Raw genomic sequence first — 26,519 nt, 5'->3', positions numbered from 1 at the left:
AATACATATTTTACTGGCACTCTTATAGTCAGAAAAGAAGACAGTTGCACAGCTTGAACACAGCCATCTAACCATTATTTCAACCAATTTAAAGCCATCTCAACATGATCCATTAGAACTTCATGAACGACAATTTTGAGGGTGTCTGCCAACTCCAAAAGCACAAGTGCTGACACTAATCCCTTGTCACATTTTTATTACTTAGATCATCCATTACTGTCAGTAGCACAGTTTCTATATTGTGTGCAGGGTGAAAACCAGCTTGCTGGAGACCCGAAGATGACTGAATGTACCATGTGCTCCTCGAGCTTCTATGATTTTTGCATGATAAGGTAACAGAGAGATGGGATAATCTTTTTTAGGAATTAAAGGGTCCCTGCCCTGCTTGTTTAATTATGGAATTATAATAGCATTTTTGAAGGATTTCGGGACTAGTGTCTTTGAGGTTTTTCAAAACAGTCAACAAGGGTTCCATGATTGTAAATGTTTATAATTGCAGGGTTCACACTAGTCAAAAAGGGAATTTGACTTAACTTGTGTAATTTGTCTGTTTAGCATTTTCATATCATTATCTTCTCTATCAGCTGAAATGTAGATATTTATTATTTATTTCATTACATAGTATTTCAACTTTAATAGAGCCTGATCATGAGTTTGGCGGACAGGCTTCCTCCATCACAAATGTGATGGATATTCTTTCTGCCAAATCTGTAATACTTTCTCTGACGAAGAAAGTTCATTTACAAATTTTGAATCCTCTTTCTGGATATTAGAATCTTCTCCAATCTTCCTAGTATAGTAAGCAGTTGTTACCCTCAATATTTTGCTTTGTTTGAGCTTGTCCTTATTTACTTCATGATAGTGGCTGCTCAAGGCGTCGTCAATCTATTTTAGCTGTGAAATACAAAGATCCTCACTAAGTCTAGCCCTCTTCAATGCTTTCATGATCCACCTGTCGTAATTTGACAATGACTGGGTTAGCGTTAAGCTTTTGCTACACGTATTTTCCTTATCTTGGCCTTAGTGTTAAACGCCATTTTGTATTTTACGGCGGCCATTTTAGAGAATGAGTTGCCTCGTGGTCAGCGTGCCCTTTAGTCCTTTGTCCGTACCACTGACCACTCGAGTTTGCCCAGCAACAGGCTATTTTTAGTAACGGTCAAGCCTGCACATGCGCAGTTCCGACTGACCAGTCATCTCTTAGGAATGTTCCGCCAAACTGACCAGTGGTATTGTAACTCCTCCCATGAGTTGGCTGTGTTCCAAAAATGACCATATATGTACCTAACACTCTGTAACCATGTACCTCCCATCTTTTAATGTCTGTAAAACTGTATAAAAGAAGGACTTACACCGATGTTCGGTGTGATACTTCTTGCATTGCCGAAGGGTGCTGTAGGAATGTACCACCACCCCATGGGGTCTTAATAAATTTGTCTTTTACATTTTCTAGTTTCCGTGCCAACAGTTCTTATGGTGTAGAGGGTATTCTGCGGAGTATGTAGGCCTGGAGAACCCAATACCACAAATTGGCGACCACGAAGGGACTCATCGGCGACTCGGATGCCCGAAGGAGAGGTCGTGACGAAGGATTGGAAACTCGCCATGGACGCGTACGCTGCCACTGAGTGACCCGAGTCTTGGCACCCACGGTGTTTTCTTCCCTTCCTTCTGATCTGACCTTCCAGGTGGCGCCAGTCCCCGACTGAGATCCTGCTCGTCTGCGTTGCTGTACAGTGCTTGTTTGGCTGATTTGATCAAAGACCTTGGCAGTTGGAACCTGGACATTTGAGATTTGGGTAAGAATTGTGATTGGTAAGGTAGTCTGCGGACGCTTACTGTGGTTCTATGAATATGACTATGATTTGAGTTAGCTAACATTTGAGTTTGTGAATTTGATTTTATATGTGTAGTGCACTTCACATAGGCAGGCATGTAGAGATGTTTCTCTAACTTCGTTTGTACTTTGAGCGGCACATTTGTGTGAAGTATAGTAAGTGCCATTTTTACAGTATCACGTTTTCGTGGTACTTTTTGAACATGCCTGTTTTAAGCATACTCCGAGGGATGTGCTGTCTTGGAAATGGTACCACGTATAGATTAAATGAATCTCAGCCGGCTCCCCCAGAGGGGACCCCTAATCGTGAAATGTATATAAAGTTTGGCCTTCCCCCTATACTGTACAGTAAATTATGGAATAAATACACCAAGTCTGATCCCGAGTTGCAATGGCCACTACATGGGTCGTTTGATTAACGAAAGGTTCAGTTTGTAGAGCAATGTTTTTTCAACGCAGGTCTAGACAGAATATGTTTGATTGTGTGCGAATGTGGGAGAAAGCAGTGCATGAACGTATGAAGCGTGAGATTGCCTTGGCGGAAAAGGAGCAGCGCAAGGCTGCTCGAGATAAAGCTTTACAGCAGGAGGAGAAGGAGTTACAGGAGAAGAAAGAGAGGGAGGCACGGGAACGTAATTTGCAAACGTCCAGTCAATTTCCTATTCGACGTCCGCTTTATCCTGTCCTTACTAATGAAGTTGATGATTTTTCGTTATTAGATCGGTCTCCGCCCCCGTACGTTTTGCCTACGGCTCCGGATAAGGACTTCGGTGTTGAAGAACGAGATAGTGCGAGTACGAGGTTAACTGCTAATAGAGCCGCGGAATTATGTGGTTTAGCCAGGAAACTGAATTTGAATAGAATAACTATGTCAGAGGTTAAAGCTGAAAGGGATAAGTGGTCGGAACGAGAACAGATGTGTTTTTTAAATACTTTTGCAGATGAAGTTATTGAACGATTTCGTAAGAATTCAGAGGATTTAGAACCCAAGGATATATCAGTCCATCATGAGAATATGCGTAAAGGTTTATTTGTTCTTGCAGATGCAGATGCCTTTTTCTTACGATTGGTCCAGCTATGGGATGAGGCGTCCAGATTGCGGGAAGTACGAAAGGCATCAGAGAAGTCCATGCCGGAGTCGACTGAGCAGTCCAAACAGTGTTCTATCCTTGGAGCAGATAAGGGTTCTAAAGTGCATGTTATGCCTATGCGTGAAGCTGCACCTTTGTATGTTCCTCCTAAAGGGCAAGGTACCAGTGATGATAAAACGTCTGGGGATGCAAAAGGGTATTTTATATATAATTGGGTGTATACGCCTTGGAATAGAGCGGATGTTATGGCGTTGAAAAATGCTTTGCCTGATCCCCGTAAAAATCCGGCAGCTTTCTATGAAGGAGTGGAGGGGGCTATTTCTTCCTGTGTTATGACGCTTGTTGATATAGATCTTTTCTTTGGGTTAATACTCCCCCCTGATATGTGGAGAGCGATTCGTAAGTTTGATGATCAAACAATGTTCGGAGCAACTTGGAAAGATATAAGCCAAGCTGATTTAGACAGGGAGCCTGCATGCAAACCTTGTCAATTGATTTTAGACCTTCCGACAGCTATTTTGAATAAATTGAAAACGCTTGTTCCCCCTAAAAAGATTGATTGGACTATGTTAGCCTCGTGTAAACAGAAACAAGACGAGTCGGTATCTGACTTCTTCACACGTTTTGAAGAAGCGTTTCATGATTACAGTGGGCAATTGTTAACAGATGATACGGGTAGGCATCTGTTTGTCGATAAGTATGTGTCTAATCTCCTACCGGAGATTGCAAAGCGGTTGAAAACAAGTGAAAGTTCCTGGACCACGGCGACCCCCGCGTTTTTGTTAACTATGGCTCAGTATTACGAGCGGCAGGAATTAGAGGCTAAAGAAAGTGTTGATAAGAAAGCGAAGGAGTTGAAGACAAAGGTGATGTTGGCACAGGTTCGTGGTGCACAATCTAGAGGGAATGATAGAGGTAGGCGAGGAGGGGGTAATGCGTCGTATGGTCGTACCGATATTGCTGAGGATCAATGTGCATATTGTAAAGAATTTGGACATTGGGTTGACGACTGTCCGGTGCTCCGTGAGCAACGTAGTCAGCGTGGTCGAGGAGGTGGAAGGTCACGGAATCGTTATTCGGGAGCGAGGGGTGGCGGAGGTGATCGTGGTAGGTTTGAAGCGAGGGGTCGTGGTCAGGATGAACGAAATGCTTTTGATCGGCGAAATCAGTATCAGATATTGGAGAGTGAGAACGTGGAGAGTCAGGATTATGTGCATGCATAGGACTGCGTAGGATGGGGTGTGGAATCGGTTGAAGTGCCAGTAGATCAAAAAGGTCCATATGTATCAGCGGGCATTTTGGGTTCTCCTGATCAGTTTTTAGTTGACACAGGAGCTACTCGTAGTACTTTGTCTAAAAACTTGGTTCCAAGGGCTTCCCTGTCTGGCGAAACGATAACATGTATAGGGTTCGATGGCACACCCTCTCCAAGCCCATTATCACAACCTCTTGCATTTTGTATTGACAAATTTTTTAGTTTTTGTCCATTTTTGTTGTCGCCCCACACTCCAGACAATATTATGGGCATTGATTTGCTCAAATATTTTCGAGCAACGATACGCTGCGCTCCTGAAGGAGTGCGGGTTATTTTTAATGACAATTACCCAGATTCAGGCAGACTCTGTACCATGCAAGAAATTGAAGCATTAGCCTGTCTCCCACACACGTTATGCGCGACCTCAGATACGGATGTGGGACAGATGCTCATCCCGCCTATTCGAATTACTGTTAAGGAGGGAGTATCTTTGCCACGTGCAACGCAGTACAAGATATCCAGGGAAGGTGAAATTGCCCTGACGCACATCGTTCAGGATTTGATTATTGCAGGAGTAGTGGAGGAAGTTCCTTACAATGTCTGTAACAGCCCTATTCTCCCGATCCTTAAGAAAGACACTGACGACAAAGTCTATCGATTTATTATTGACTTGAGAGAAATAAACAAAATTGTCATTCCCCAGTACCCGGTGGTGTCTGACATCACCACCTTACTTACTTTGGTCCCCCCCACAGCTACGACTTTCTCTGTTATTGATCTTAAAAACGCGTTCTTCTCCATTCCCATCCATCCTGATAGCAGATACCTATTTGGTTTCACGTTAAATAATAAATCGTATAGATTTTGTCGTGTTCCCCAAGGTTACACGGAAAGCCCTAGCATTTATAGTTAGGCTTTGAAAAGACAGCTTGATTCCTTTGAATTGCGACCTGGAGTGGCCCTTATTCAATACGTTGATGACCTCTCATTGGCGGCAGACACCTATGCACAATGTGAGGAGAGTACTCTTGCTTTGGTCTCCTTTCTTGCTCAGAACAATCACAAAGTTTCTAGGAAGAAATTGCAATATTGTAGACCAAAGGTGACCTTCCTCGGTCATCTTTTGTCTAAGGAGGGACGTGCATTAACATCTGATCGAATTCAAGCGATTTTAGATACACTAGTCCCCCGCACTCAGAGAGATGTACGTGCCTTTATAGGTTTAACGTCCTTTTGTAGACAGTGGATAATGGGGTTTCGCACATTATAAAACCTTTGTTAGCGTTACTGTCCAAAACTACACCAATGCCCCTTGAATGGACAGATGAATGTCAAAATGCTTTTGAACAATTGAGACAGGCCCTTTGCTCTGCACCCGTGTTAGGTACACCAGATTACACTAAGATTTTCACGATGTATGTGCACGAGAAAGATGGGTGCGCATTATCAGTGTTAGTGCAGACACACGGGGACAAGCAGAGGCCATGTGCGTACTTTTCAGCCATTCTTGATCCTGTAGCACGAGGGTTACCTGGGTGTTTCCGAGCAGTTGCAGCGACAGCAGTAGCTATACGACAGAGAGAGGGAATAGTTTTGTCACACAAACTGTTGGTGTTAGTTCCCCATGCAGTGGACGCTCTGCTAAACCAAACGAAAACCCAGTATCTTACAAGCGCACGTTTAACAGGATATGAGCTCACACTTCTGGCGCCACATATCACACTGAAAAGATGCGCTACCCTGAACCCTGCCACTTCATTGCCGTATCCGGTTGCTGAGGGCCAGGAGGAAGAACACCATGATTGTGTTTTCCTGACCGAAGAACAAACAAAGGGTCGTGTCGACTTACAGGATACGCCACTTCCAGATGTGGATGGGGAACTGTGGGTTGATGGATCGTGTTTGAGGCTGCCAGATGGCACAACTTCTGCAGCATATGCGATCACGACACTTAAGACAGTGGTAGAAACAGCACGAATACCACAGAAATCGGCCCAAGCAGCGGAGCTAATAGCTTTGACAAGAGCCTGCGAATTGAGTGCTGGTTTATGAGTGAACATCTACACAGACAGCCGGTACGCCTTCGGAGTAGCGCATGACTTTGGCCTACTCTGGAGAGAACGTGGGTTTTTGACTTCGCATGGAGTACACATTATGCACGGAGAGCTAGTGCGTGATCTCCTAAACGCGTTACTTTGTCCAAAGAAAGTGGCGATAATTAAATGCAGTGCACATAAAAAGGTCACTGACAAAGTGGGACAAGGTAATGCTTTTGCAGACAGTATAGCAAGACAAACGGCTATGTCACGAAATGACTCCCCCATGTATGTAGTGAAATCGCAGGCCGAGCGATGGCATGATGCTAGAGCGGAGATATTAGATATTCAGAAATCAGCGACTGAAGCAGAACTTGCAGCTTGGGCAGCAGAGGGAGTACTAGATGACGAGGGTTGTTGGAGAAGCAAGGATATGGAACGATGGAAATTGTCTGCAGCTTACTTGCAAGCGATGGTCCAGATGACACATGGGTTGGCACATGTTGGAGCTCTTGCAATCACTCGATTGTTAACGCGGGTTTGGGAGCATCCTGAGATTGCCAACAATGCCAAGAGAGTAGTGCAGACCTGTTTGATATGTTTATAGCACAATCCTGCAAAAGGGACGCATACTCCGAAAGGAGGGTTCGTTCCACCCACTGCACCGTTCGAGGTACTACAAATGGATTACATCCAGCTTGAGCGTTGCAATAACCTTAAGTATGTCTTAGTGGTGGTGTGTGCCTTTAGCAAATGGGTTGAGGCCTTCCCCACGAAGGATAATACAGCTTTGACAACAGCTAAGGTTTTGCTCAAAGAGTACTCCCCTCGATATGGCGTTTGCAAATTTTTGTGGAGCGACAATGGTCCCCATTTTGTCGGGAAAATTGTGGAGTATGTGTTGAAGGGATTGGGAATCCAGCAGAAGTTTCATGCTGTGTTCCATCCTCAGTCAGCAGGCCTTGTTGAACGGTACAATGCTACTTTGAAACTAAAGTTGGCTAAGATTGTGGCATCCACGTCTTTGAAGTGGCCGGATGCCTTGCCGTTAGCATTACTCTCTATCAGATCAGTACCCCATTCTCGAACTGGCCTCACACCTTATGAAGTGGTGCTTGGAAGGCCGATGAACATATTGGGAGTTCCTAAGCCTCGATTGTTACATGATGTGCCTTGTATAATGATGAACGATTATTTGGCACGATTAACAAATGATTTACTTTCTATTCATCAACAGGTTCGAGAAGCGCTCCCTGACAACTCCATTGGAGAGGCTCACAATCTTCGTTCTGGTGACTACATTATGGTCCGCTCGTTTGAGAGGACGAACAGCTTGGAACCGAGGTGGCGTGGCCCCGAGCAGGTATTGCTCGCAACTCGAACGGCTGTGCGAGTGACCAACAGGAAGCGGTGGGTGCACTCTACTCACAGCCGCCGTGTCTCTCCGGACCTGGTGAATCCTACTGTGCTATCTGACTACAGAGATATCTTGGACGAGGAGAAGAGCCCAGCTGTAACGTCTGCTGAATCGGAGGGAGCCTTCCCGGACCACACTGTTTCTGGACGACAAAGATACAATCTGCGACCACGGTAAGAAGAATTTTTTTGGGTGCGAGACTGGTTGAGTTACCGCTCCAGGTTTGTGAAACGGAAGCCGGGAATCTCAAGGGGGGGGATCAGTTCTGCCAAGAGTAGCGACACCCGTCTTGACCCCGGAGAAGAAAACAACGGCTACCTCGAAGCTCAGCACTCATATTTTATTTTTTAGTTTTACATTTGAGACATTGTAAACTTTTTGAACTATGGCGTCTTCTGCAGCACGAGACAAAAGAATCCTTGGTGCTGTATTATTTGTGTTGACAATTGTGGTAATAGCTGTGATAGCCTGGGTAGTAGAACTTGTGGTACCTGTGCGAGAACATTTGCTGCGGACTACCCCGGCTCCATCTGAACATTTTCATTTCACCTTACCATACCATGAAGAACGACACCGACAGACTTACTTGAACAATAGCTTCATTCAAATCTTGCATCATACCCATAATATGACGAACACTTCTAACTGTTGGGTATGTGGGATGTTGCCTGGGCATCAGAAGAAAGGAGGCACACCGCTTATCCCACTTCCGTTTTCGCACAATGGGTCTTGTCATGCCTGGTACACTCTTCTGTTCACTTTGCGCTGGCCAACAAAAGGGGGGCTGCTTTTCCATTTAAATAAAATATGTTTTAATGATCGAGATGGCTATCCACAAGCTGAAGGTACTAAGTTCGAATGGGAAGAGTACCGCCCGGACAACGTATCTACACCTCGAGTTTACAGCAATCAGCGAAATGTTAATATGTCTAACTCTCATGTTATTAATGTCATTGATACAAAGGCCGATCTTTGTATACGTAATAAAGGTACCATCCCAGTTGGCAGAAGTGAATGTAACACCACACTTACATTTGACACCCCGAATAGCATCTCATTTGTGGCCTCCCGAAATACGTACTTCATAAGTGGCAATAAAGGTTATCACCGTCTCCCGTTAGGATGGCTAGGAACATGCTATATCTCTTTTGTATTGCCCCCTGTATTCATTGCCCCGCCAATGTATCATAATGACTATGTTTTGTACCATGACTTTGTATTGAACAGAGTCAAAAGAGCAGTAGTCCTTGAAGACATAGATCAGACAGATACCGCACTGCAACAATATGTAGATTTCAATTTGGGTTTGTTTTCTTTTGTGGGAGCTGCTCTGAACAGTCGGAAAATACGACGACTAACTCGTGTTGTTGAAGCTGTTGCCAATGATACTGCTTTTGCTTTGGGGAATATAACTGAGGAGCTTCAGATCTATAGAATTGTAACGCTTCAGAACCGAATGGTTCTAGATGTAGTTCTAGCCGATCGGGGGGGGGGGGGGCATGCCGCATTATCGGAAGTAGTTGCTGTGTTTACGTCCCTGATAATTCACCATCTGTATATGATGCCATCTCCAAATTACATAAAATTGCTGCTGAGATACATCCGGACAATGGTACATGGACCTTTTCGGGGTGGTTCTGGTCAATGCTTAGTACATGGGGCTGGAAGCTACTGACAATCTTATGTATAATAATTGGGATATTATTCTTCTTATGCTTATGTATTCAATTTGGTCCTGCATTATGTTCTATGTGTTTATCTGCTTGCATTCCATCCAGACGGGCTTTTGCCCAAAATGAACAAATAATTCATAAAGAAGTGGCCCAAATTATGTCTATCGATATAGAAGATGAGTATCCCGATTATGTCCATTATGAGGTAGCTTCAGCTAAACGCTAAAAGGGTCGTCTGTCGTAATTTGACAATGACTGGGTTAGCGTTAAGCTTTTGCTACACGTATTTTCCTTATCTTGGCCTTAGTGTTAAACACCATTTTGTATGTTACGGCGGCCATTTTAGAGAATGAGTTGCCTCATGGTCAGCGTGCCCTTTAGTCCTTTGTCCATACCACTGACCACTCGAGTTTGCCCAGCAACAGGCTATTTTTAGTAACGGTCAAGCCCGCACATGCGCAGTTCCGACTGACCAGTCATCTCTTAGGAATGTTCCGCCAAACTGACCAGTGGTATTGTAACTCCTCCCATGAGTTGGCTGTGTTCCAAAAATGACCATATATGTACCTAACACTCTGTAACCATGTACCTCCCATCTTTTAATGTCTGTAAAACTGTATAAAAGAAGGACTTACACCGATGTTCGGTGTGATACTTCTTGCATTGCCGAAGGGTGCTGTAGGAATGTACCACCACCCCATGGGGTCTTAATAAATTTGTCTTTTACATTTTCTAGTTTCCGTGCCAACAGTTCTTATGGTGTAGAGGGTATTCTGCGGAGTATGTAGGCCTGGAGAACCCAATACCACACACCCACTAGCAGGCACCATCCGCAGCCACAATATTGATGTTCTATCCTATGCTGAAAATCCCCAGCTGATACTGTTTCCTCTGGGACGAGACTCCAAACACCTGAAACGAGTTTGCCACCTGCATGACCAAAGTCGCTGGCTGGATGAAGACCAATTGAATCAAATTTAACACTGACAATACATAAATTGTGATCTTCATGAAAAACCCTAATGGTGGGACTCCAATGGTGGCTGGCGGAACATGGACCCACACCCACCCTCATCCCCACCACCCACAACAAGCACCTTGAGTGTGTCTTTAACAGTCAACTCAATATGATTACCTAAGTCACTATGTCACAGATTATTGCTTCAACACCCTGAAGATGTAAAGAAAAAACTTCAAATGGCTCATAGCCAGCACCTGTAAAATCGTCTCACACTGCGTGCACATCACACTACAGTTGAGGCATCTCCGATGGCTTTCTATGCACCAACAAGCCTGGTTCAAACTCCTTTCAAACACTTTCAAAGCCCTCCACAACCATGGCCCAGCCTACCTCAAGCACCAAGTCTCATCCCACACACCAACCAAACACATCCAATTAGCTGAACTCCTACTTGCACACATCCCATGCATACACTAAACCAGAACTGGTGGTTTAGACCTTCTCCTACTTAGCCCCTAAAGCCTGGAACTGTGTGCCATTACTCATTAGAGTCGCTTCTTCGATTTTTGATTTCCGCACGAGGCTCAAAACTTGGCTCAGCGCATAGACCCACTCACCAGCTCTTTTGAGTAGACCTACTCACCAACTCTAGTTCTGCATCTGCAGCAGCCCCAGGTTACCCTACCGGGTGATAGTGTGCTTTACAAGTACACATAACATAACATTACTTAACATACTAGATCTTAGGAAAATCATTGAGGTGGTGTGGCTCATTTTATTATTCAACTCTTTACCCCAGGAGAATATAAATTGCTTGCTTCATTTAGTCATAAGGTAAACTATTTTTCAGGGCGCTATACTATCGAACTCAGCATGAGTGTTGCAATCATTGCCTCAGGGTTGATCTTCCTCCGTGTCCAGATTATTTTTAACTCAACCTAACTCTGCTGTTCCAGGATACGTAGATAAAATGCCATGAAAAAATGGCCTGATCAAATGGATGGAGAAATATTAAAGCACTAACTTTTAAAATTATTTGATCAAATTAAATCAACGATGTGTCCTTTGCAGTGGGCAGGGCTATTAATGATGTTTGAAAGATTTAAAAAGGTCATTAATTTAATAAATTAATGGTTCCCTGGGTTCTCCTTTGGGTCTCTGGCACAATAGTTAAAATTGCCAAATATCAACAACAGCAAATGATTAATCAATAGCGAGTACAATAGTTCATAAAATTGTTTCGGAAAATCAACCATATATTTAGGTGGCGGATATGCCTTTCAATTCGTCTGTGAGCTTCTAGCAAAATCTAGCTTCAAAAGCAAAGTGCCTGTCTGAAAGTGGGTCAATATGCAGCGCTTAGACCTGAAGATGGTTATTTATAAATGGAGCAAGTCCACCACCTTTTTGCATTAGTGTCTCGGTTAGAATTAATTATATAAAATATAATGTTTAGTGTTGTATCTGGAGAAGAATCTTCTGAAAGCTAGTTAGTAATAGGATAAACCGTCATGATTCAAAAGGTTTAAGATTTCAAATTTGTGTTTACATAGGAGTATGTGTTAAAACAGGCAATTCGAATATATTTCTCAACCTCTGATTTTCTCTGGCCAGAAGGTTAGAATTTACTAAGCCCTGTCTGTTTTTTAAGTTTGCCATGCTTTAAGAGGGCGACATTTAAGTCTGGAGGTATCAGATTATTACATAGCTCATGGCTTCAAGTTTAACACTGAATAAACTATTTTTCCAGCACAATGGATGTACCAGTCGAGCACGGATAGAAGCAGTTGGGCATGCCTTTGGCGTGTGACCAGAATATGCTAGTCAAATGCGCAGTCAGCTTCTTTAGTTAGTGCCCCACAGGCTGGAACATTGAGAGTACTAACTCACCAATATGGTGTTGGAAAATGTCGAGGAGGAAGTATTAAGAATCTGATCCTCCCAGTTAAGAGAAAAACCTGTTTAGCAGTGGGACTTAAACTTTCAGAGTAATTAAAGAAACACCTACACCATACACTCAGTTCCAGTTAACTCCAATTCCATATGTTAACTAATAAACATGCTGGAAATTCATTAACACTGACTAGTAACTTCAAATTCGGAAGGTGCTTCACTTACTGGGTGCCAAATTAAAGCTGACAAATATGGAAACATTCTACGACATATGAATGGCAAATTAACTGCATATGCAACAAAGACACTCAAATCAACATTACTGTTATACATGTTTTTTTAACCATTTATAGTGCTGGTGTCGTAAAAACTATTACTCCATTAAATTACAACCCACTATACTGAAAATGTTAAAGGTTTCAATAAAGAAATACTAGAAAGAGCTCATCATAATTACACCATCTATAGATAGGCAATATCTTCAAGGACTAGTGTCACCACTTGGAAAAGGAGAAGCGAAAGCTTAAACAGCTAGACAAATCAATTTTGAAAAATCGCATGATCAGAAAACAGCTTTGAAACTTGTATGAGTCATGTTGAAGAATGTAGAAGCATTCATCAAGAAAAATAACTTGTTAACAGTGCCATAGGACACGTCAGAAAAGGCATATGACCTAAAAAAAAAACATGTTTGTGGGCTTTTTAATTGTAATCTTTGATTACATTGAAGAGCTACAAAAAATGTATGCTCTTTCTCATTCTTACGGTTGAACGTATTACCTTGTATGGGCAATTTCCTTTATGCTTATTATGGGCCATAACTTCAAAACTCCCAAGGACTTCGCTTTGCTACTTTATTAATGAACATTACAAGTATAGAAGTATTGCATATGTATAAATGGCAACTGTTACCAGATTATTTCTAACATATTTTGATGATAAGAAGGTCAGTGCAGATATTTCATTGCAACAGAAATATAAAAGATTGAGAAGTCTTTAAACATCTCACTTACCTCTTTAAAACATACCAAAATAGGTAGGTTGTTAGAACAAAACATTACATTACAGCCACCAAAACATATGAAATGATTATCATTAAAAGCATGAGACGAAACCTTAAGTTCTTAAAAAAATTAAATAGTAATGAACTTTGTACTAACATTGCATTGAAATTACTGTCTAAAGTTACAAACCTACCCCAAAAAATCTAATTAACAAACATCAACAAGTTCTATATGATGCTATTTACCAAGTGGCAATCACATCAGCATCATTGATACATATCTTTGTGGATATTGGAAACAATAGTGTACTTTTTTCTTACAACATTCATGAAGATCTCCAAAATTGTCTAACATCTATATTTAATTCAGTAGACCTGAATTAAATAAACCGTATGAAATCAGAAATGCAAGCTAAAGCTCCAAACAAACCTGTAACTTTCACCAACAAAATGTCATGAGCAATTTATTAATATGTGCTATTTTACTATGTAACTGATGGAACCAAATATACACTATCAAATATGGGACTTAATACAAAAACAGGACATAATACTGAATGGATTCAAGATTAAAATTCTTGGTTAGAATTAAATGACACCCTCACTTACTGTGAAAGAAAGAAAATGTTTACCTTCTATTACTATAAAGACTAAAATATAAGTCTCTTTCCAGGAAATATAACTATGGTACACCTACATACAATAAATAAAAATGGACAGTAATTCAACAACAAAGACTGATGGAAAACATAATATAAACCACAATCCTGCTTTCAATAAAGTCAACAATAGCAAATCAAAAACCAAAGAAAAACATGAAAGTGTTCTCTATTATTTCATACACGACACACTAAATTGGAAACAATAATACCCAAGGACTTTAAATAAATGAAAGAACAAGTAAATATAACATGAAAGGCTAAAGATTACAGATAAAATGGAAAGGGAAGACCACTCGGTCCCCCCGAACGTATGGATGGGTGCCTCGATCCCCCCGGGAAACCGCTGTGGGCTGGGGGCGTGTTTCGGCTGGTATGCCCAAAGCAGCGTAGCCGGAGCACGCCCTTCCCGCCCAGAAGGGGTTGTCCTAGACACCCTCCCAGAAGTCCGCGCACGGATGGGCGTACCTGAGGCGGGCCCCCACCCTCCCGCAGATGGATAAATAGAGCGGGAATCCAACGAAGCTTCCTCTTGTTCCATTGCTCTGAAGGCTGCACCACTCGTCGCTCGTGAGCCCTCGAAGGAACAAGCGGCAATTTTGAGAACTTGTAATCTTTGTTGTTTCTCTTTCAGTGTCAGGCGTGTGGAAGATCTAGTACCTTGTGGATCAAGTTGGACGGAGTAACCAAGATATGTCTGGCAAAAAAGCGGGAAAGAGCTCCGAGATGGAGAAGATGCTACGCACCTTGGTGAACCGAGTAGCGGTGATGGACCGAAAAATGGGTAAAGTGGATGCGATCGGTCGCGGCTTAGCGGATGTCAAGAAGCAGATGGCAATGGATTTGGGCCCAGATCTTTGGACTGGGGTGAGTGTGTGACATTGATCCACATTCGGTCCATCACCTGTTGTGTTTGCATATTCCGCCCTAAGTGCGCTGGGGATGCCCAGACGTGGGTCCCAGGCACTCCACACCACTGGAATCAAGCTAGCCGGGCTGATGAGAGGTGTTACCTCGAAACCGGTCCGGTCCTCGGATGCTTGTTTCCGTTCTGGGAAGGACATGGCTTTTGTAGTTCGGACTGGACTGTTCCCATGGGGCACAGGGTCAGAGCTGATTTGCATATCGCCATTGTCTAACCCAGGGTGGTGTGGAGTGCAAAAAAACGATGGATTTGGGCCCAGATCTTTGGACTGGGGTGAGTGTGTGACATTGATCCACATTCGGTCCATCACCTGTTGTGTTTGCATATTCCGCCCTAAGTGCGCTGGGGATGCCCAGACGTGGGTCCCAGGCACTCCACACCACTGGAATCAAGCTAGCCGGGCTGATGAGAGGTGTTACCTCGAAACCGGTCCGGTCCTCGGATGCTTGTTTCCGTTCTGGGAGGGACATGGCTTTTGTAGTTCGGACTGGGCTGTTCCCATGTGGCACAGGGTCAGAGCTGATTTGCATATCGCCATTGTCTAACCCAGGGTGGTGTGGAGTGCAAAGAAACGATGGATTTGGGCCCAGATCTTTGGACTGGGGTGAGTGTGTGACATTGATCCACATTCGGTCCATCACCTGTTGTGTTTGCATATTCCGCCCTAAGTACGCTGGGGATGCCCAGACGTGGGTCCCAGGCACTCCACACCACTGGAATCAAGCTAGCCGGGCTGATGAGAGGTGTTACCTCGAAACCGATCCCGTCCTCGGATGCTTGTTTCCGTTCTGGGAAGGACATGGCTTTTGTAGTTCGGACTGGACTGTTCCCATGGGGCACAGGGTCAGAGCTGATTTGCATATCGCCATTGTCTAACCCAGGGTAGTGTGGAGTGCAAAAAATCAATGGATTTGGGCCCAGATCTTTGGACTGGGGTGAGTGTGTGACATTGATCCACATTCGGTCCATCACCTGTTGTGTTTGCATATTCCGCCCTAAGTGTGCTAGGGATGCCCAGACGTGGGTCCCAGGCACTCCACACCACTGGAATCAAGCTAGCCGGGCTGATGAGAGGTGTTACCTCGAAACCGGTCCGGTCCTCGGATGCTTGTTTCCGTTCTGGGAAGGACATGGCTTTTGTAGTTCGGACTGGACTGTTCCCATGGGGCACAGGGTCAGAGCTGATTTGCATATCGCCATTGTCTAACCCAGGGTGGTGTGGAGTGCAAAAAAACGATGGATTTGGGCCCAGACCTTTGGACTGGGGTGAGTGTGTGACCTTGATCCACATTCGGTCCATCACCTGTTGTGTTTGCATATTCCGCCCTAAGTGCGCTGGGGATGCCCAGACGTGGGTCCCAGGCACTCCACACCACTGGAATCAAGCTAGCCGGGCTGATGAGAGGTGTTACCTCGAAACCGGTCCGGTCCTCGGATGCTTGTTTCAGTTCTGGGAAGGACATGGCTTTTGTAGTTCGGACTGGACTGTTCCCATGGGGCACAGGGTCAGAGCTGATTTGCATATCGCCATTGTTTAACCCAGGGTGGTGTGGAGTGCAAAAAAATGATGGATTTGGGCCCAGATCTTTGGACTGGGGTGAGTGTGTGATATTGATCCACATTCGGTCCATCAGCTGTTGTGTTTGCATATTCCGCCCTAAGTGCGCTGGGGTTTGCCCAGACGTGGGTCCCAGGCCCTCCACACCACTGGAATCAAGCTAGCCGGGCTGATGAGAGGTGTTACCTCGAAACCGGTCCGGTCCTCGGATGCTTGTTTCCGTTCTGGGAAGGACATGGCTTTTGTAGTTCGGACTGGACTGTTCCCATGGGGCACAGGGTCAGAGCTGATTTGCATATCGCCATTGTCTAACCCAGGGTCGTGTGGAGTGCAAAAAAACGATGGATTTGGGCCCAGATCTTTGGACTGGGGTGAGTGTGTGACATTGATCCACATTCGGTCCATCACCTGTTGTGTTTGCATATTCCGCCCTAAGTGCGCTGGGGATGCCCAGACGTGGGTCCCAGGCACTCCACACCACTGGAATCAAGCTAGCCGGGCTGATGAGAGGTGCTACCTCGAAACCGGTCCGGTCCTCGGATGCTTGTTTCCGTTCTGGGAAGGACATGGCTTTTGTAGTTCGGACTGGACTGTTCCCATGGGGCACAGGGTCAGAGCTGATTTGCATATCGCCATTGTCTAACCCAGGGTGGTGTGGAGTGCAAAAAAACGATGGATTTGGGCCCAGATCTTTGGACTGGGGTGAGTGTGTGACATTGATCCACATTCGGTCCATCACCTGTTGTGTTTGCATATTCCGCCCTAAGTGCGCTGGGGATGCCCAGACGTGGGTCCCAGGCACTCCACACCACTGGAATCAAGCTAGCCGGGCTGATGAGAGGTGTTACCTCGAAACCGGTCCGGTCCTCGGATGCTTGTTTCCGTTCTGGGAAGGACATGGCTTTTGTAGTTCGGACTGGACTGTTCCCATGGGGCACAGGGTCAGAGCTGATTTGCATATCGCCATTGTCTAACCCAGGGTGGTGTGGAGTGCAAAAAAACGATGGATTTGGGCCCAGATCTTTGGACTGGGGTGAGTCTGTGACATTGATCCACATTCGGTCCATCACCTGTTGTGTTTGCAAGAAGCAGATGGCAGCACAGAACAACCTCTCGGGCGGCCTAAAAAGGTCATAGGGCCGGCTTTGCCGGATGTCGCCCCAGAAGTTAAGGGTAAGAGGAATAAGAGGAGGGCGGGTTCCAGGGAGGTCCCAGCCCCAGAGGTGCCCCCAGCGAGCCCGGGCGCAATCAACCCAGTCACGCCGGTGGATAGCCCGGTACCAGGTCCGGACGTGGGTTTACCAATCCCCGTAGTGATAACGCCAGTTGAGGATGACCAAATGCCCCCAGAACTGGCCCTTCAGTTAGCTGCAGTGTTACCTTGGCTAAAGAAGAAAGCAGGGGGATCAGTGGCGGCGAGTGATCCGGCTGAGGAAGCCAGACTAATTATTGAGCAGTTGCGGCAGTCAAGGGAGGCCGGGACAGCGAATGTACCTTATATTCCCCCACAGGTAGCGACGGGGGTCACAACGGATGGTCGAGCGAAGACAACGGACAATTTTATTTTATTGAACTTGTATTGCGCACAGCTACCCGCAGTGGGTTTCCCGGCGCCAGGGACAGACTGGAGAAGAAAACAAACAACTGCAAAGAGGGAGACACTAGACCGGAAAAATTTAAAACAGAAGAGTTTTCAGTTTTTTGCGGAAAGCCAGAAGACTCGTTTCTGTTTTAAGCGCCAACGGGAGAGCATTCCACATCTTGGGTCCTAGATATGCAAATGAACGGCCTCCCATTTTTGCCAATCAGATTCTGGGAATCACAAGATTGCCACTGTTAGATGACCTCAGAAGGCGGCCAGGCTGATATGGCTGCGCAAGATTGTGCAAGTAGGCAGGAGCAGAACCTTGACGAATCTTGAAGAGGATGCACAAAGTTTTGAAGGCCACACGATCCGAAATTTTTAACCAATGGAGGTCGCGTAGAGCTTGCATTGCGGACGTTCTCCGTGGGACATTGCGCAGCAGGCGAGCAGCTGAGTTCTGTACAACCTGGAGTTTATTGATTGTGGCTTTATCTGCTCCTAGATAAAGCACATTGCCGTAGTCGATATGAGACATCACAAGGGCCTGTACGACAGTTCTACGAGTGGACTCAGGCAACATCCATTTGATCTTCTGCAACCAGCGGAGAGTGTTGAAACAGATTGCAGCGACCTTAGTTGCCTGCTGCCTCATCGAGAGTTTGTCGTCGATTAGGACACCGAGGTTACGAGCAACAGGCACGGGGGTAGGCAGAGGACCCATATCACTGGGCCAGTGTCTTGAACCCCAAAGATCTTTTTGTTTGCCTAGTATGATCACCTCGGTCTTATCTCCGTTGAGCTTTAACAGATGCGTTTGCATCCAAGCTGCAACACGAGAAAGGCCGGTTTTAAGGGCAGAAGTGTCCTGAACCCTGCTGCTAGACAAAGAGAACACAATCTGCGTGTCGTCTGCGTATGAGTATATAGACAAACCGGCGTCCTCTACGATGGAAGCAAGTGGTCTGATGTAAATATTGAACAACAAAGGGCTCAATATAGACCCTTGAGGGACGCCGTAGGCAGAGGAATGAGTCGCAGATTCAGCTTTGTTTGAGAAAACCTGAAAGGTGCGCTCATTAAGAAATGAGGCCACCCAGGCGAGCGCTGATCCAACAACACCAAGGGAACAGAGAGACTCCAGTAAGATGGACAAGGCGGCTGAACCCGGTAAGAGACCATTGCCATTGGTGGGGGAGAGTTCAGTGCCTTCAAGGCGGGAAAGTTTGTCTCAGCACATTCCGGCGGCCACGAAGGAAATGATATGGGGGGACAAATACATCAATATGTTTTCACTGTTGACTGACCATCGTGAGGTAGAATATGCGAAGACCCAGAAAGATTTGTGGCACCCCAGCCTATGGCGGGCCAAGATGGCGGAATTTAGGGTCGATGAGACCATGGTGAACTGGGTCAAGGCCTTTTCTATTTTTACGGCAGTAATGGGGGAGCGTAAACCTGAAGTGTTGCCCGACTTATCATGTTACCAGAACAGGATCATGAATTTCTATGCAATGTACGGGGGAAATGAATGGAAGGGTTATGACGTTAACTTTAGAAAAGCAAAAGAGTTTAACGAGGCTTTAACATGGGATTGTCTGGACACGGTGTCGTGGCATAATCAGCTTTTGCCGGGACCGGCGGGTACGTCAGTGCCAAGCACGAACGGGTCTGGGACATTCCAGCAGAGACCGGCACAACCCTTTCGGGCGAGCGCCGGGGGGGAGTCACATCCCAAGTCCGGCGGGAATGGAGGCAAGCGTGGGGTTTGTTGGGGTTTCAACAAGGGAACCTGTAACAGGCCTCAAGGAACATGTAGGTTCCGGCATGCTTGTTCGGGCTGTGGGAATTCCTCACACCCAGAACTTAGCTGTAGATCCAAGTCCAATGGTGCGGGAGGAAAGGGGGGATCCAAGCAGGATTGAAGTGGTGCCTTGGAAGCAAACATCTTCGCCCATCGATATCTTGGCTTTGACCCCCTGGCTGAACCGATACCCAGATCATGTATCCGCCGGGATTTTGAGGAATGCCTTTATGTATGGCTTCAAAATCCCGGCGGGAAATTTTCGGGGGAGCCCCTTCTGTAAGAACCAACTATCTATTCAACATGACCCGGCGGTGGCCGCCAAGAAAATAGCGAAAGAGGTCAGCTTGGGACGGGTAGCGGGGCCGTTTGCCTGCCCGCCAGTTGCGGAATTTGTGTGTTCACCTCTAGGAGTGGTACCGAAGAAGGACCCGGGGGAGTATAGACTCATTCACAATCTGTCGGCCCCGAAGGGGGCCTCGGTGAATGAGGCTATTGACCCTGAGGTATGCTCAGTTCGATACGCATCGTTCGGCGATGCCGTCGATCTACTGAATCGCCTGGGCCCCGGTGCACTGTTGGCAAAATCAGACATCGAATCGGCATTCAGGTTGCTCCCGGTACACCCTCGGGACCAGCGCTTGCTGGGATTCACGTTCCAAGGGAAGTATTACATGGATAAATGTATGCCCATGGGTTGTTCAATTTCATGTGCCTATTTTGAAATGTTCAGCTCCTTTTTGGAATGGGCGTTCACCGAGGCCACTGGGCATAGACAGGTGATGCACTATTTAGATGACTTCCTTTTTCTGGGTCCGGCAGACACTGCGGAATATGCACAAACACTGCAGGACTTCTGCACACTCATGCGGGAGTTTGGGGTCCCATTGGCGCCAGGTAAGACGGTGGGGCCATCTACCTCACTGGAGTTTCTGGGAATTGAGCTCGACTCAGTGGAGGGGTGTTTCCGTCTGCCAATTGAGAAGGTGGCCAAGTTCAGGGCTTCCTTAATACAATGTCTCAGTAGGGACAAGGTGACCCTACACCAGTTACAACAGACAGTAGGCCAGCTTAATTTTGCCTTAAAGGTGGTACCGATGGCTCGCCCCTTCTCACGTTCCATTGCACAAGCTATGGTAGGCCTCAAGGAAGGACACCACCGCACGAGACTGTCGGCAGAGGTTCGCCAGGACATGCGCATTTGGTTGGCATTCCTGGCGGACTTCAACGGTCGAGTGGCGTGGAACAAACCCCCAGCATTGTCTGACGAACTGGGTTTGTGGACCGACTCAGCTGGGAGTGTGGGATTTGGCGCAATCTTTGGTAACCGATGGTCGGCGCAAACATGGCCAACGTGGTGGCACTCCAGTGGCCTAACAGGTAACATTGGGTTCTTGGAGCTATTTCCCATTTGGGTGGCTCTGTTGGCATGGCCGGAAGACTTTAGGGACCGCTCAGTGGTGTTTTGGTCAGACAACATGACGGTGGTCGAGTGCATTAATCACCAGGCAGCACGCTGCAAGTGGATCTTGAGACTGTTGAAAGAAATTGTATTGCGATGCATGAGATTGAATGTACAATTCAGGGCAAAACATGTGCCAGGTGTACTGAATAATGCAGCTGATGCACTCTCTCGTTCACACATGCAGGCTTTCAGGGGTTATCTACCCACAGCGGAACTAGTGGCGGCACCGTTCCCCGAAGCACTATGGCAGATCGGTGCCCCGGATTACAAGACCTCGTGGCAGCCAGCTTAGCGCCCAGGACGAGGAAAGCTTATGAGGGAGCGTTTCGTTCATACTGCGCCTTTTTAGGGCCGGTAGGGAGACATAGCTGGGGGCGGGAAGAATCCTTCCTAGGGTTTTTGGTGGCACTTCATAAGGAAGGCCGATCGGCGGCAACTGCCAACAGACATAGGGCAGCCATATCATTCATGGCACAGCTCCACGGGATACGGGACCCGACGGGTTCCTTCTTAGTCAGGAAGGCGCTCCACGGTTGGCAGCGCCTGGAAGGTCGCAGACAAGATACAAGGCACCCGATTGGTTTAGAAAGATTGTCCTTGCTAATAGCAAAACTGGATGAGACATGCTCCTCCCCTTCCGAGGTAATTCTGTTCCGAGCGGCTTTCGCATTGGCATTCCATGGGGCCATGCGGGTAAGTGAACTCGTAGCAAGAAACAAGAAGGATGTGGCGGGAGGTTTATGCAGGGATCATGTTCAAATACGGGGTGATTCTATGTTGATCTCGATAGCCTGGTCCAAGACAGACCAGGAAGCTTTGGGGAGTAGTGTTGTTTTGCAGCGTGCCCGAGGGAGCCCCAGTTGTCCCATAAGGTATTTGGAGGACTACCTGGCACAGAGGTCGGCGACATGGGGGGGGAGCCTGCTTAGACACAAGGACGGCACCCCGTTGATGAAATTTCAGTTTCGGAGGGTGCTGGCAATTACGATTGCTGCGGCGGGCTTGAACCCGTGCGATTTTGGGACCCACTCATTCAGAATGGGGGCCGCTACTGAGGCTACGGCTCGGGGTCTTGGTATGGAAGAAGTGAAACAGTTAGGCCGTTGGTCCTCAAACTGTTTCAAGAGGTATGTGCGACTGCACATGTTGTAAAAGACTGATGAAATGCACTCACGCTGGTTGTCTTTTGTTTGGATCACAGTTTCGCAAGCCTGTGACGCGGGGCGGAATTTGGGATCGACCCAACACCAGAGGACCAGCGGTCAAGGATCACCGACTGGAGATCAAGTGGTATGGGTCGTGGGCCACTCATACGTGAGGCGCGCTGGGGACGTATTCATGGCAGGTGACGCGACTCACGCATCTGGGGAATACGGGTTCAGAGTGACCTTCCAAGGGAAGGGAGGCCTCTGTTTTGACCAATTTCAAACCTTTGTGGAGGGACTCTTAGGGCGGCAAAGGTCACCGCCATCTGTAATCATAGTGCACCTGGGAGGCAATGACTTGGTAAGACTGGGAAGACGGGTGTTAGTGGAACACATATTGTCGGCAGTCAGCTGGTTGGCTAGGAGGCTCCCGGGGTGTACGATTGCCTGGTCCCACATGATCCCCAGGAGAATCTGGCAGAGGGGTATCTCTGTAACGGCGTTGAACCACTCAGTAAAGAGGGTCAACAACAAAATTGAGAAGTTGTTTCGCTCCGAGCATTTGCAAAGCATTCCCCATGGGTGTATTCGGGCGATCACTGTTACTTGAATGATGGGGTTCACCTGTCCAGGGCTGGGAATGATTTACTCATAGGAGAATTCATAGCATGGATAGTGGGATTAAGGAGACATGACCTTTAGGAGGTGTGGGGGGGCCAGATAGTCGGTCAACTATCCGGCCTGTGGCAGTAAGGTCATGATCGGTGAGCAGTGATTTCAAGGTCCCTAGGGGGGGCGCCACCCAGTACGGATGGGAGCGCCCGGGGGGAGGCGGCCATTAGCCCCTCCCACGGGGAGGCGGCACCCACTACGGATGGGTCGCCTAGGGGGAGACGGCCATAGGCCCCTCCCAGGGGGAGACGGCTATATGCCCCTCCTACGAATTTCCCGGGGGCCGGATATCCGCTCCGGCGGAAGAGAGTGTGGGGAAGGGGGGGAGTCCACGCTGTCCTTCTTACGGATACCTCGCACGAGAACTTGGACGACCTTTAAGATGGCGTCGAGTGAAAGGGGGCCCCCACGACAAGGGAAGTTACAGTTGGCAACGAGGGTAAAGTCCTCTGCGCATGCGCCACTCACACCGTGAGGGCGGGAATTTGGTAGTAGGGATCTGACACCGGTTAAGACCTTGCCGTTGGCCCTTAATGCTAGGAATTACGATTTTATTTTAGAATGTTATGCATTTTCAGAATGCTAGACTCGGCTAGGAAACCTTTGTATTAGAGATCTGTTAAGGTTAGCCAAAGAACTTGTCTTCATCAAAATGTAATGGAAGTAAAATTGTACATAATTCATGAAACGTTTTAATTTAAAGTTTTACATTTTGTTTCATATTTTAATACATACGGCCGGAGGGGGTAACTCCCCCCCGCCTTCCAAAAGTTCAAACTTGTGCCTGTCTCCTCCCATAGGGAATTGGTGTTGGGAGGGGGTGGCGGGCATCCCGGCCCATATGGAAAGGGAAGACCACTCGGTCCCCCCGAACGTATGAATGGGTGCCCTGATCCCCCCGGGAAACCGTTGTGGGCGGGGGGCGTGTTTCGGCTGGTATGCCCAAAGCGGTGTAGCCGGAGCACGCCCTTCCCGCCCAGAAGGGGTTGTCCTAGACACCCGCCCGGAAGTCCGCGCACGGATGGGCGTACCTGAGGCGGGCCCCCGCCCTCCCGCAGATGGATAAATAGAGTGGGAATCCAATGAAGCTTCCTCTTGTTCCAGTGCTCTGAAGGCTGCACCACTCGTCGCTCGTGAGCCCTCGAAGGAACAAGCTGCAATTTTCATTACAGATAAAAAGAAAGATTATGTGAAAAGAGCAATGTTAGTGGAACATTTCATGTGGCATATACATTATTTAGACGCAGTTAGTACCTCTAACAAACTAACCCACCTCAGATATAGGTGTTGATGACAAACCTTTTTAGAATGTTGGACCTAATTCAAAAAGCCCTTCGTAACAAATTGGGTTATTAGTTGAGAGGGGTTTAAGCCCCAATCAAATAACACCCAATCCTTGCCAAGGTGAACTCAAAAAAAGTCACTAAATTAACCCGTGCCATACCCATTACCTGCTGCCCACTATAGTCAGGATAGGGAATCCAAGTCGCAGCACCTTCGTGCCCAAGAATGCCAACGCCAGAGAGAGGAGGCTGAGTCTGGTCATCAGCGCTACACAGTGCATTCTTGCCTCCCGCTGTGTGAGTTTCATCTTGCCACACCCATTGCCTGCTGCCCACTATGGTCTGGAGAGGTACTCCAAGTCCCAGCACCTTCATTCCAGAGAGCCCCAACGCCAGTATGAGGAGATGGAGTCTGGTCATCAGCCCTACATATCGTTCACTTACCTCCCACAACATGGGACGCACATGGGCTGCGCACAGGCAAATCCCCAGGCCAAGGGCAGGCCCATCTGAGTCTGGAGGACCTATCTTAGGACACCCCCTCTGAATCTACTATCAATTATCCAGTAGTCTTGTCCTCCTGAACTAAGATACTGTTTTCCTTGCTTGCTTCCATATTTATGGCTTTTACGATCTGCCTCCTGTCCGTTATTTGCCTTGTTCTCCCAACTGAATTGCCAAGCAGTGAGATGGGAAAATGTAAAGCTGCTCCCAGAATTATTGCGGCCTTCCACATGGGCCCTCGCACAACTATTGACAACTTTCTGGTTAGGGCAGTATATGTGATATCCAAAGATATTCAATTGGCAAAATGCAAACTTTCCCTCAAATCTAAGGAGATATGTCCCCCCCCCCCCTCAGTTATCCCCCCACCCTTGGTTGATTGCCTTTATGACTATCAGCTCAATGGGACCCACGAGGAGGGTATTCACCTCGCAACTGCAAGGAGAGTAAGTGCCCGGACGCCAGCTTTACAGTGAGGTTATTTAAGGTGGATGACCTAATAGGGACTGTAGGAAATGTGCTCTCACCTGGCCCCGATCTCGTGGCAAAGCGGCGGAAAGGCCTGGAAGTCTCTAAGAAGACTCGCTACAAATCCACTGTTATGAGAAAAAAGCAGCTGTCCCCCATAACCATTGCCTCTAAACCCTGCAATAAAATGAAGGGTTTTGGAAACTTTGGACAGAAATAATACAAAAAGCAATAGGAAAACATATGAACCTAAATAATTAAAATAAGAGAAGAAAAAAAGGGCTGAACTATATCGAAAAGTTGATTTAAACAACTAAAGATGAGAAGGCTAGTACATTCCTAAAGCATTAAACACATTAAGTGCACAGAAAATTGATAGACCATTACCCAAACATTAAATACACACCCATACGCTTTCCTTAGGGAACTTAATGACACAAGAATACCATAACCAGAAAGGACATGGAGTCTCAGGCAATCCACACTGTACGCCTGACAAGAACAAGAGTCTCAGGCAACTCACTTCATACTGTAACAAGATACCCAACCCTGCAACTTAGCACTAGGGTACCATACTCTACAACACAGCACATGCATGGGTATATGACCCTACAACTCAGCACTAGGGTACACAATCCTACAACATGCACTTTACTTACCAGGATACACAACCCTGCAACGCAGCACTAGGGTAGACAACCCTACAGCACAGCACTAAGGTACATGCCCTTACAACTCAGCACTAGAGTACATGACCCTACAACTCAGCACTGGGGTACACAACCCTACAACATGCACTTCATACTATACCAGGATACACAACCCTGAAACTCAGCACTAGGGTAGACAACGCTACAGCACAGCACTAAGGTACACGACTTTGCAACTCAGCACTAGGGCACATGACCCTAAAACTCAGCACTAGGGTACATATCCCCACAACACACTTCAAACTGGACCATGATCCACGACCGTGCAACACAGCACTAGGGTAAACAACCCTACAGCACAGCCCTAAAGTACTCAAATTTACAACTGAGCACTAAGGTACTCGACCTTACAACACAGCATTAAGGTACACCCAACCCTACAATTGAGCACCAAGGTACATTACCCTACAACGTAACCCTAGGATAGGTAACCCTACAACACTGCACTAGGGTCCATGACCCTACAACATAGAACTAGGGTACATGACCCTACAACTCAGTGCAATTTTGCACACATTCAAGCATGCAAAAAACGTTGTAACCAACAAACATCATGGCATACACAGGCATCACGATAA

The sequence above is a fragment of the Lissotriton vulgaris genome, chromosome 4_1 (genome assembly GCF_964263255.1).
Source record: "Lissotriton vulgaris chromosome 4_1, aLisVul1.2, whole genome shotgun sequence".
Lineage (NCBI taxonomy): Eukaryota > Metazoa > Chordata > Amphibia > Caudata > Salamandridae > Lissotriton > Lissotriton vulgaris.
This window is presented reverse-complemented; position numbering follows the sequence as displayed.